Below are 12,108 nucleotides of genomic sequence, written 5' to 3' on the forward strand. Positions count from 1 at the left end.
CTCAGTTGGTTGAGCGTCCGACTTCGCTCAGGTCACGATCTCACTGTCCGTGAGTTCGAGCCCCGCATCAGGCTCTGTGCTGACAGCTCAGAGCCTGGAGCCTGCTTCGGATTCTGTGTCTCCCTCTCTCTCTGGCCCTCCCCCCGTTCATGCTCTGTCTCTCTCTGTCTCAAAAATAAATAAATGTTAAAAAAAAATAAATAAAAAATAAGTAAAAAAAATAAAAGAATCAACTGACTATTCTCCTGCTTCCCATCTCACCCTAGATCAATCTTGTGTGGAAATTAGAATTCTGCAGCTTTCAATCTGCTCTTCATCTATAACTTCCATTCACTGCACGAAAACATTGGGCTTGGGGAGAATGAACCCAGCTGTAGTGAAGGGTGCCAAGTGTCAAGCTGATTCCTTTTTCAATATTTGTGTTGAACAGATGAGATTTTTTTTTCCAACTATAATCATCTTGAATTATGCATCTGTGAGCTGCTTTAAGCAGAAAAGTAAAAGAAATAAATGTGTAAATGTTCAGGAGAAGATTGCGCCATGAAAATCACCATAGTGAAATCATTTGGTGGGAATATGCCAGGTTCTTATAGTAAGAATAAAGCTCATCAGTTCTCTCTGAAACGGAGGGACTTGAGGTACTAAACCACAAAACCCCATCTTTGTGCTCCAATGAGAAATGAAGATAAATCAGAGGACAACAATGTGTCTGCCACTCCTTCATCAGTCTTTCTGACACATATGGATAGGTAGTCACTCCACCACTCAGAGCCCTACTCTGGGTCATCATGATGCATTTTCCAAGAACTGGGTCATCATCATGCATTTTCCAAGAACCATCTGGAAGGTGTTTTGGAAGAGAAAGGCCTAGAAGTCTTCAATGTTTATGAAACATCACATGTTAATTAGATTCAAATTATTATCTCTGAAAAATTAAAAGAGGGGCAAAAATGAACTAAATACCATCCAAGATTCATTCCAGCTCAAAATTCTGAAATCTCCTTAAGTCACTGTTTTTTAACTTTGGTGACAGTGGGGGTGGAGGAGGTGCTACAAATTCCTTTGAGAAGCCAGCAGAAAAGAGGGATTCTCTTTTCTGGAAGATATTTACATACACTCACACACACACGCACACATGCACACATACACAACTTTATGTATAATTGCAGAGATTTCATACAACCCAGTTTAAGACCTCCTGTCTATCTCTGTGCACTGATTAGGCATGAATTTGAATATGACCAAAAGATTTTCTTATGTAATCAGATAAATATAAGATTGCTACCCAGTACCCTCCCCCCCAACTCAAAGTGCCCAGCCTATCAAACCGATTCCTCTTCCATTTCTAGAGGACTCTTGCCATGGATTTCCCTGGGGTGCCCAGCTCTCAGCTCAGCAGAGAATACTGCTCCTCAGCTAGGCCTATGTGTCTCAGACAAGAGCCTTTGAAAGATTTGGTCCTTCTCCTATCGTCATGCCCACATCCATGGGCCTGGCTGCATTGTGGCACTGGTGGGCTTTCCTTTCCAGTCAGACCAGTTGAAACTGGATGAGAAGTGGGACATAGAAGGTCAAGATGGTTCAAGCTGCCCATTTCCTACAGACACAAGAAAAAATTGGTCTGGTTTGCCAGCAGTTTGAGTCAGAGATGGGTGCCTAGATAAAGAGAGAATTGGTGCCATTAAAATGAAGGTTTTAAGGGTTTTAGAGGTGCTGGCCATTGGGCTGTATGAGCAAGACCTATAGAACTGGAGCTTGTATCATGAGGCGAACACTGTAGTTAAACGTTTCTCACAATTAAATGTTCTTGGTACTCAGATCACTCCACATCTTTGAAAATGTGGGATGGTACTTGGTATTTGGAAAAGCATCATTTTCACTACTTTATTATCACCATTGCCATGTAGGCTCCTATCTCTCTGTCACCAATACCCACTCTGATTTCCCCACATCCTTCACTTTCTGGGAACTCCCCTCTACATGATTTCCTAATGGCTGTTTATTTACCACTTGCATTTCCCTACCATTTAAAAGCTTTTTCAAGAACTTCAACAAATAGTCACAATTTCATCTGACTCCCTTCTAATTCCAAGCCATGAGAAAATGTTTTGCATGTCATAACGACTAGATAAACATGAGCTGCAATTTCCCCAACTGATGAGAAAGTCCAATTTTGTTTCATGTTATTTCTGCAGAATCACAGAAAACAAAAGGCTGGCAGAGTTCCATGGGGGAAAATAAGAATTTCAGCAGTTTTATCTAATTCCATTACATCATCATTTTCCAAACTCACCAGTTGTCATACCATATTGCAAAATGTCACCAGCAATTTCACTATCTCATATATTATGGAGAAAAGAGAATTTTGTTGGGTGCCTGGAGAGAAAGCAGAAAAGGAACTTGTACAAGAGAAGTGTCACATACGGTCATGCATACACTTGCCTCCAACAAATTCTGATAGGTGCAGAGAAGATTTTGACAAAGTGTTTTCATTCATAACATTTATTTTTTAAAAAGAACAAAACTGCCAACTTGAGTTTGCATTATTGAGCTACCACATGTGTTTGGTATATTGTGTAGAATACAATACTCATAAAATAGACACTTCTTATGGATCTCAAGAGTAGGGCCTATCTGCCTGGAGCTCCCTACCTCCCCGCCCACACACACACACACACACACACATACATTTTCCTTACCTGGTTCATCTGAGGGCATTCTTCATGTTTCACCAGATTGGACAAGTGATTATAAGCCCAATGTGGGTGGAGAAGAGACTCCACAACTGAGGTTGTGCCAACCTGTTTTGAAAAGAGGAGGAATAGTGAGAAATTAGCAAGCAAAAGTTTTCAACAAAAACTATGTCTTTCTCTTCCTGTTCTAATCCCCAGGATGCTGAACACTAAACCATTACTTATATATGTAAGCGGTAAAGCCATATAGGAGTTGAGAACACAGAATGCTTGGATTTGGGACCCCTAGTCCCAAAGGTTACTACCTATTACTATCTCACAGATTTCAGGTAAATCATTTAATTTCTTTTTGTATCAGTTTCTTCATTCCTAAAAAGGAGAATCATAATCATCATCATTATCATCATCTCTGAGGAATAAATAAGATGCATAATAAAGGAGTTATATGGGCACTACCTTGTGTCTAGAACATAGTATGTACTATACAATTACTTGCTATTCTTGCCTCATATGTGTTTTTTTTTAATGTTTATTTTTGAGAGAGAGCATGCGCGAGGGAGGAGCAGAGAGAGAGGGGGACAGAGTATCTGAAGTGGGCTCTGTGCTGACAGCAGACAGCCCGATGTGGGGCTTGAATCCACTGTGAGGTCGTGACCTGAGCAGAAGTCAGATGCTTAACCGACTGAGCCACCCAGGTGCTCCTCTTGCCTTATATGTTTAAACTGTTTTACTGGAACAGGATAAGCTTTTGAATTATAATCGCCATCTCTTACAAATATACTTCATTCTAATCTGGGACTCCTTCCCCTTTCAGTCACTGGACCAACACTATCAAGAGGGGAAAATGACACTGGGAATAATCCCTTGGGAAGAACACTTACAGAACCAGCTTTCTCCCCCTGATGCCTGAGAAAGGATTAAAAAACTTATCTGGTTGGGGCGAGTGGGTGGCTCAGTTGGTTAAGTGTCTTACTTCAGCTCAGGTCATGATCTCACAGTTCATGAGTTTGAGCCCCATGCCAGTCTCTGGGCTGACAGCTCAGAGCCTGGACTCTGCTTTGGATTCTGTGTCTCCGTCTCTCTCTGTCCCTCCCCAGCTCAATCTCTTTCTCTCTCTCTCTCTTTCAAAGACAAATAAACATTAAAAAAATAAACTTATCTGGTCTGAGGTTGGAGGGAAGAATTAGAAGGAAAGCAAAAGAGAAGAGTTTGATGATGGCATCTGAAGAGGGTCCTTGGACTTTAACATGATCCCCCAAGACTTCCTATAAATGAAGAAACAGTAGAACCCCCAAACAAGAGTGAGGACCTGAGAGCAGAAAAGATTCTGCCCTGAATCCCAACTGAACTTAGTAGTGCTATCTTCACAGAACAACCTACCATGGCATAGCAGTAGCTGAGCAGAGATGGTTGCAGATGGTGTTGAAACAGGGAAGACCTAAAATATCCCCATTGGGTTTGCCACTGATCAGAAAGGTGTGGGAGCAATAAAGTTCCAGTGTGCCACAGAGGAGTGTGGGAAAGTTTCACTGGGGAAAAGAGAAAGCCAAATTAAAGGGACATACAGTCCTGCTGCAAGGACGCCCCAGTAGAAGTAGAGAGGAAAGTATGGCTAGACGTTCAGTTAGGAACTTGGTATTTCAATAGATGCCTGCATGGCAGGATAGCAGTACCTGAGCATAAGGGGAAGTTTTGTACATTCAGTGGCTATCAGTGTGGAAAGGTGCCAATAGCCAGATGTCTGATTCTCTTCCCGTAGATGCTGTGATGCTACATAAGGCCCCTGGATCTTAGATGCCAACTCTGAGTTTAAGGGTGGGATCAGAGAGGACAAAATCCTGGATTAACTCAAGTATAAGCCTGAAATGAATGGTTTTACCTAAGAGTAATCAAGATTAAATTTTCTGCCAGGTAGTAAAATGGAGCTTGAAATAGAGAATAACCTAAGTTGCAGAAAAACGAAGAACACAAGGACTGAAAATTCATACTTGCTAACTTATCAAAGTTAAAACAGCTAGGATGTATGTTCTAGATCCCTGTAAATTGAGTAACCAATGCCCCACATTCCAAGATGACATTGGTAATTCTGCTTAGGCAGTCTGAAATTTTGCTACTTTCTTTCTGAAAGAAGTCCCCTGTGTTGATAGCCTGCTAGAAATGGCAGGAAAAAAAAATAACAAAGCAAGATATAATATGGTAACAGAGAAAGTAAGTCTATGCTACTTATATGAAATTAATGAGTGACTATATGGGTCCCATTGCAATTAAGAAAAAGGCAAACAGCCTGGTGGATAGAGCCCTGATTTCAGGTCAGGGGTCCTAGCTTCAAATCCCAGCCCTCCCCTTTTACTTAACTGTGTAATCCTGGGCAAGCAGTTTAGTGCCTCAGAACCTCAGTCTCCTCATTAAAGGTGTCTCTCCAGATTGACATGAAATGAAAGCAGATACAGAAAGTACTCTTGCATAGCCAGAGTCATGGTAGATGCTCAGTGAGTATCTGCTAAAGAAAAAAAGCCCTTCCTCCAACTCCTTTATTTCCAAACCTGAACAGATTCTTCCCACAAGTTTATAGTCCTGTGTACCAGGCATACTTCCACCTCTGGCTGGGGTCTTACCCTGAGCAGATGGATGACCCAGAACTAGTTGCCCCACACTAATTTGACTAATTTGACTGTTATTTGATCTTTAGATTCTGGGAGCCCTGCTCCCTAACCCTGAGAACCCAACACCACCAGCACCCTCACACATGCACTCACTCACTCTTCACCCCTCCCTCAACAGCTGTGCCAGGGAGGTAGCAGCATGCCAGGGGTGAAACCTGTCCTATGTGGCTGGCGCAGCTGCAGATGTCTCACCCCCAGGGACATCTCGTGACCAAGAAGGGACAAACTAGCTAAAATAAACAGACCAAGAAGGGACAAACTAGCTAAAATAAACAGACAGGTTTGGCTTTATAATTAAGCCTGAGCAAAATTGTGCAGCAACATCCTCTTGTTCAGTTTAAGTGGTGTTCCAGGACCAGGGGACTCTGTGGAAGAAGCAGAGACAATGAACTCCACCTTCCATAATAAAAGGAGCAGAATCTTGGAAAGGAAGTAGCACTTTTAAAAGGGTGGCTCTTTGCAAACATCCTACGGCTGGTGGAAAGGAAAGAGGGGGTGCAAAGGGAAAGAGCCAGAGATGGAGAGGGGCCCTAAGGGCTTTACCGGTGGGAGGCTTCAGTGCCTTCCTGACAGCTTGATGTATTTCAGTGCCAGAAACTGCTGACCATACCCTTTCTGTTTAAGTTAGCACATTTTGTTGGCTTCCTTGTAGGCATTAAGTGATTCTTTTCTAGCTCCCATCTGTATTCACTTTACTCCCTTTAATACACTTATGTCTCGGTCCATTCTTATTAATGAAGTCAAAATGTCCTGTTGTCAAGGATTTCAGGGTGGGCTAAAAAACAAACAAACAAACAAACAACCCAACTGACTACAAAGAAGCAGTGAGGGCAGCTGGAGTTGCACCAGGAGGGAGGGATAAATTCAAGCTGCACTCCATGAAACCTGGAAAACTCCATCAGCTTTTCCAGATTCTCTCCAGCCTCCACATCCCCAAGGACCTCATTGTCCCTAAAGAAAGCTATTAGTGTGCATAGACTAATGAGACCCTTCAGTCACTGGAACGGGAGAGACACAACAGGGAGTCCATTTCTGCACACTTGGCAATAGGCTGCTGGAAACACCTGGTCCTTCTCTCCACCCCCCGGGCTCCAGTCAGGGCAGTGCTGGCTCCTTCAATCTTGGCTGCCCCAGGGCTTCTCCTAGAAGAGACACTCCTGAGGAGTCAGAAGACTCCTTTGGTGGGTCCTAGCTGCCATCTGGGACTCCTGCTCCTATCCAGGGGACACTGTATCACAGTTTCACCCTTGACAATGGCTTTGGGGGAGGTCTTCTTGGAAGTGAAAAGGAGTTATTCATGAAAACCAAGGTAAAGACACTAATGGGGATCCATTGTTTACTTTGGAAATGAGGAATTATTCTCAGGTTATGGTGGTGGGGAAGGACACATAACTGTTAGGGCAGCCCTTGTTTAAACATGGATTCACTTTCATAGACTAAACACATTTAGTGGCTACTCACACTTCCTCTGATAGAAACCAATCCTGTGCACAGGAAAGAAGCTATGTAGCAGCCCCTCATCTCTCTGTGGGACCTCACTCCCCAGAAAGCACCACAAGGCACCACTTGGCAGTTTCCTCTCGGGATAGCACCAGGTCATCTCCACCTCCACAGAACATGCACCATGAGTTCTAGTCAAGACTTTGTAAGTCTCAGGAGTCACGGCATCCACACAGTGATGCTATGATTCCAGAGTGACTATCTCACAATTCTGGGCAGGGCAGAGGGACTTACAAAAACAACACAACTTTAGTCTCTCCAGGAGCATCCTGCTCTATTACAGTTTTTACTATGATTAATCAAAGGGTATTCAAGGCTTGTTTATAGCTTCTGTTAGCTGGGATAGTGAGAGTCTCTCCCTGAGGAAGCATCCATCCTTGGCTGAAGATTAGCTCCTGGACTGGCATAGATTCTCCCAGGTAATTGTGTGCATACAGCCAGCCTTCTGCAGTGAGGCCCAGCTCCTCTGTTCTCCTCTTTGTCCTAAATCATAGCACAGGCTTAAAAACAACCAAAAAAAGAGGCTTAGACTACACAGCACACACAACAGACATGCACATGCTGTAGGTGGCATATAGAAACCAGGGTCCTGCTGGGCTGCTTCAGCTGTACTCATGTACCCCAAGAAGGGACAGCAATCTCCCTGAGCTTCACCGGTGAGGAGAGACTCAGGCACCCAGCTCTCCAGCTCGCCCAGAACTCTGCTAACTGCTCCAGTGTGTCACCTGTTCAAGAACAATGCTTGCCCCCTCCTCCTTTGGGTGCTTTGTTTACTGGTTTCCCCGAGGTCAGCTGACATAGAGCAAAACTTCCATCTCAGAGGAGGCAAACCTGCTAAGTGCGTCCAACTAGAATGCCCAGGGTCTTTTTTCTCCACCCACAGCGTCTTTCCTCTGAGGGCTAGGAAAAGCCACCCTCCACTGGCTGCTATCTGATGTCCACACCAGCTTCCTACTCCAGGTTCTTCCATTCTAAGGTGGGTTTAGTACTTTCCCTGTCATGGACGAAAGGTGTCTGAATGTAGCCATTCAGGGTTATATCACACTTCATTTGTTTCTGCATTCACTCTTTCATCAAATGTAGTAGGGTTCCTAGTTAGAAGCAGGGCAGTGGTGGTAGAAGTAAGACCACAGATTCAGAAATTTTTGAATGTTGGCTTTTGCACTTACTTAAATTACATGCTGCAAAAAATGGGAGAAGCATGTATCAGCCTGAAGCTGGGTGCCTGCTTCACTTCAGCTCAGTTCTGCACACACCAGTGTTTCCTGGGTTCCCTGTTTACATTGAGCCTTTTCTCCTTTCTAGAAATTGTTTTGGAATTCACAGGGGAGAGAGGCCCTTGTGTTCATAAGTAAACAAACTTACGCATTGCACTTGAAAAGTAACCCAAGGGTATATTTTTGTAGCCGGGGAAATAACAGTAAACAAAGACAAAATATACATCTGAAAAGAGATTCAGATACACATTTGGAAAGAAAAGGAGACACTCCATTCCTTCAGAAGAAGGATGGGGATATGGCAGAGGTGGTAAAATACTACACATACTTGTATTCATTGAGTTTCTAACTTTTAGAATACATGACACAGACTTCTTCCAAATTTTGGAGTGTTGGGGTCCCTGTTACAGCATGGGAGGCACTCCGGGGGGGAGATACAGTTCTGGACCTGGGGTCAGGCTCCAGCTGACTACAATAATGATGCTGAACACAGAGAGCAAGACCCTACCATCAATAGGCTCACAGCCCAGAAAGGCAAATTCTCAAAACAGAAGCACAAATGTCTGACAGGACATTTGACGCTTGCTGTGCATCAGAATCACTGGAGACACTGTAAAAACAAAAACAAAAACAAAAACAAAAACAAAAACAAAAATAAAAACAAAACGGTCATGCCTGAGAGGCACCCAGTCTCCTGAATCTGAATCTTAAGTTTGGTTATCATCTCTACTGCCAAGATTTGCTAAAGCCTCCACACAACACAACTCCCTCACCCATGTGCCTGTACGTGCTTCCATGCTAGATTTTATCACACTCCTCCTTACCTATGCGTCCACCTGCACTCCAGGTCCTGCTGGACTCCGATCCTGGCAAGTCACATAAATACCTATCATATGACTAGAAGGTGCTTTTTTTTTTTTTTCCTGAAAATGGTTGGATATTCAAAATTAAACTTAATAGTTAAGTTTTTACATTAATGATTGGAATCATATGTGATATTTCCTTATTAATTGGGATCCGGGCATCCCATTTATCACTCCAGAATTTAGAAGGAAATTTCCTGAGACAGACTCATTAGTTTAGGTAGTGACCGTGGCCTAAATCTTTTTCAGCAGTGGGATTGAAAGGTGAGTCTGGGAAGGGGAGAGCTGTCAGGCTCTGACTTTCTTTCTTGGCCAGTGACTCACATGCACCTGCCTCATGACAAGGGGGCCAGAGAGTACATGGGACACTGTAAGCGTCACCCAATTACCAATTTTCACATTTCAGAAAGACCTAGAAATAGGAAAACAACAGACTATGATAAGCCCTAAAACCATATCACATCTCTTTCCATACAGTTTATTCTCAATTGCCAATGTCATCAGCTGTGTCACCAGACAGTGACATATACTAGTTCTCCTCAAAACCCCTCTAGTAGAAAATGTCCCACGGGGTCACCTTCTCAGTCAGCTGAGTCAGAATCACAGAATTCTGGAAATGCAAACCTGACAGTGATCTTCCTAATAAGAGGGGAACTGTTAATATTTCTTGAGTACCTACTATGGGCCAGCCACTTCATGTATTTTATTTCATTTAATCCTCACATTAACCCTGATGTGTAGGTTTTGTTGTTCTCACACATTGGATGAAAAAACAGGCCTGGGAAGGTGAAGTGATCTGTACAAGGTCACGTATCTAGTGACCCAGATCCATGTAACCTATAAGCCCCAGTTTCTCAAAGTGGAGACTGTATACAAGACAGTGTGCCTACAGTCAAAAGAATCCACATAAAAACAACACATCCTCTGAAGTTCCAGTTTTATTCAATGGTAAATAATTTAAAAGGCCATTTTCATTAAAGCAAACATGCATTTATGATGGAGGGGGAATACAGATTTGCACAAAATGCAAAGATAAAACATGAAACTTTAGGAAAATTCTTACTTGTGGCAAGCTACTTCCGCTTCTGCCTCCCAGACCCCAAGGACTCTTACCATATGCCCCAGCCAGGAGGAAGATTCCCAAAGATTTAAAAGCAGAGTCATAAGCCCAGACAGAATTTAGGAAAGGCACCCTCAAGGAAAAGATGGGGGAATGGCTTGTCATTAAAGAGCAAAGAGTAGTGACTCCATTTTGTAGGGAGATTCAATTTCAATATCCATCACTAAAGGAATATAAATCAGATAAGGCCATTTGTTGTCAAGACCCTACCCACCTGAGTGATGTTCTCAAGAGGCTTCCAAAGGTGTCCAGTCAGGAAACAAGAATCTACACTCAATGAATGAGCCAGTGACAACCCCTATCTTCCCCAAACTCCCCCAACAGGCACACACACACATCACTTCTTGTCTCCATCTCTCTCACACCCAGACCTTCCTGCCCCTAAATCCTAGGGATCTTTTTTTCAAACACACACAGAATCATCTTTGAGGTGGTTGCAATCATCAAGGATCTGATTTTAAGCTAGGTAGGCCAGCCTATGCTCTGTTGAGGCTTGAATTCTTCCAGAGAAGTTAATCAGTGAATTTTGAAAAGGATGAAAGGATGGACTCTAGCCAGGCCCTCAGCCCAGTAGAGCTGGGCACAACTTCCTGGCATCCTGACATTAGTTGAAGTTAATAGGCTTAACTAAGAAAACCACTGACAAAGGCAAAACAGAGCATTGCCTGGCTGAGTTGGAAAGGAGACCTGACCCAAGGAAAGAGTAGTGGCACCACATCTACAAACCCATTGCAGCTAGTCTGCAGCTAACCCATGCTCAGCTCCCTAAATTCATCTGCTCCCTGATTCTACCGACCTACTGGTCTTTGCCATTCCCTTTGACTGGGAGGCTCTCTTCCTCACCCATTGCCTGACTAATTCCTACTTACCCTTTAGGCCTCAGCTTCAATGCCACTTCTTCCAGGCAGATTTCCCTGATTCACTCCAGCCTAGCAACTTCTTGTTTACTCCCATAACACCCTGTATTTCCCCCATCCTAGTGGTTATCAGACTGCATTATACTTGTCTATGTACTTACTTGTGAATGCCACAAGGGCATGAATCCTAAAAGACAATGCCCCGCACATGGTTAAGTGCTCGATGAATGCTTTTTAAATCAATGAATGTTAAAGATACACTACAAGTCCTCAAGGATGCCCATTGGGTCACAGGAATACACTTTTCTAACAACCCAGCCACCTTGAAAGCAGACAGCAGTAAGAGGGTGCTTTGGAAAGGGCTGACAAAGGAGAGGAGCCCAGCAATTGAGTATCTCCCATGTGTACTGAGGACACAGAGATAAAACAGAAATGGTCTTTGCACTGGAGACACTCACTCTAATGCAGGAAACTATTAGGGACACAATAGTAAGGACAGATTGTTTTTGGTACAAAGCTGAAATGGAGACAAATATGAAAACCAAACTGGGTGAGCAATGCCTTTGCTTACATACTAATCTTACTTCTTAGAATGTCTCACTAGACAAATATTTTAGAAGGAAATATTAATGAGAACTCTGATATATGTAAAATGCTGTTTATTCGTAAAATAGTTGAGAGTCAACAAAACTCTTTCATATGTATCATTTTATTTCATTTTACTCATGTGTCAAATATTTCAGGGATGCTTCTTTATACTACACTAACATCTACTATTTGGCTACTTGGGAGGGTTCAAAGATAACTACCTTTAAGGAGCTTGGAGTCACATGGAGGAGATAACTTATAACTGTAATTTAAGGCAGATAGAGACAAGAGCTGGGTAAATCAGGATTATTTCTGTTGTAAGTGACTCAATCTGGCTGAACTAACAAAGGAATTATACTTCTCACATAATGAAAATCCCCAGGGATATCTTTATCCAGGGGCTGGAATAATGTATACCAGTCCCTTCTCTCAATCTGTTGGCTTTGCCGTATGCTGGGCTGGCATCACTCTCAGGCTCCATCATGGTAGCTACTCACAATTTCTGGCTCAAATCTTCTAAAACCTGATTTGACCTAACAATAGAGCTTCTCTTCTCCCACAGGTGCTAATGAAAATCATGGCCTGATTATCCTTGGCCTGAGTCATG

The 12,108-nt window shown here is 43.0% G+C and overlaps 1 long non-coding RNA gene across 1 annotated transcript in view; it reads right to left on the minus strand.

The window, feature by feature from the left end:
* Positions 1–2,231: 2,231 nt before the first annotated feature.
* LOC123593157 overlaps positions 2,232–12,108 on the minus strand; it is a 185,679-nt gene continuing 175,802 nt past the window's right edge. The window contains exons 7-8 of the long non-coding RNA XR_006710155.1: positions 2,700–2,801; positions 2,232–2,376 (exon numbers count right to left, since the gene is read on the minus strand). This is a non-coding gene — a long non-coding RNA (uncharacterized LOC123593157). The remainder of the gene's footprint in view (positions 2,377–2,699; positions 2,802–12,108) is intronic.

Source organism: Leopardus geoffroyi, chromosome D4, assembly GCF_018350155.1.
Source record: "Leopardus geoffroyi isolate Oge1 chromosome D4, O.geoffroyi_Oge1_pat1.0, whole genome shotgun sequence".
Lineage (NCBI taxonomy): Eukaryota > Metazoa > Chordata > Mammalia > Carnivora > Felidae > Leopardus > Leopardus geoffroyi.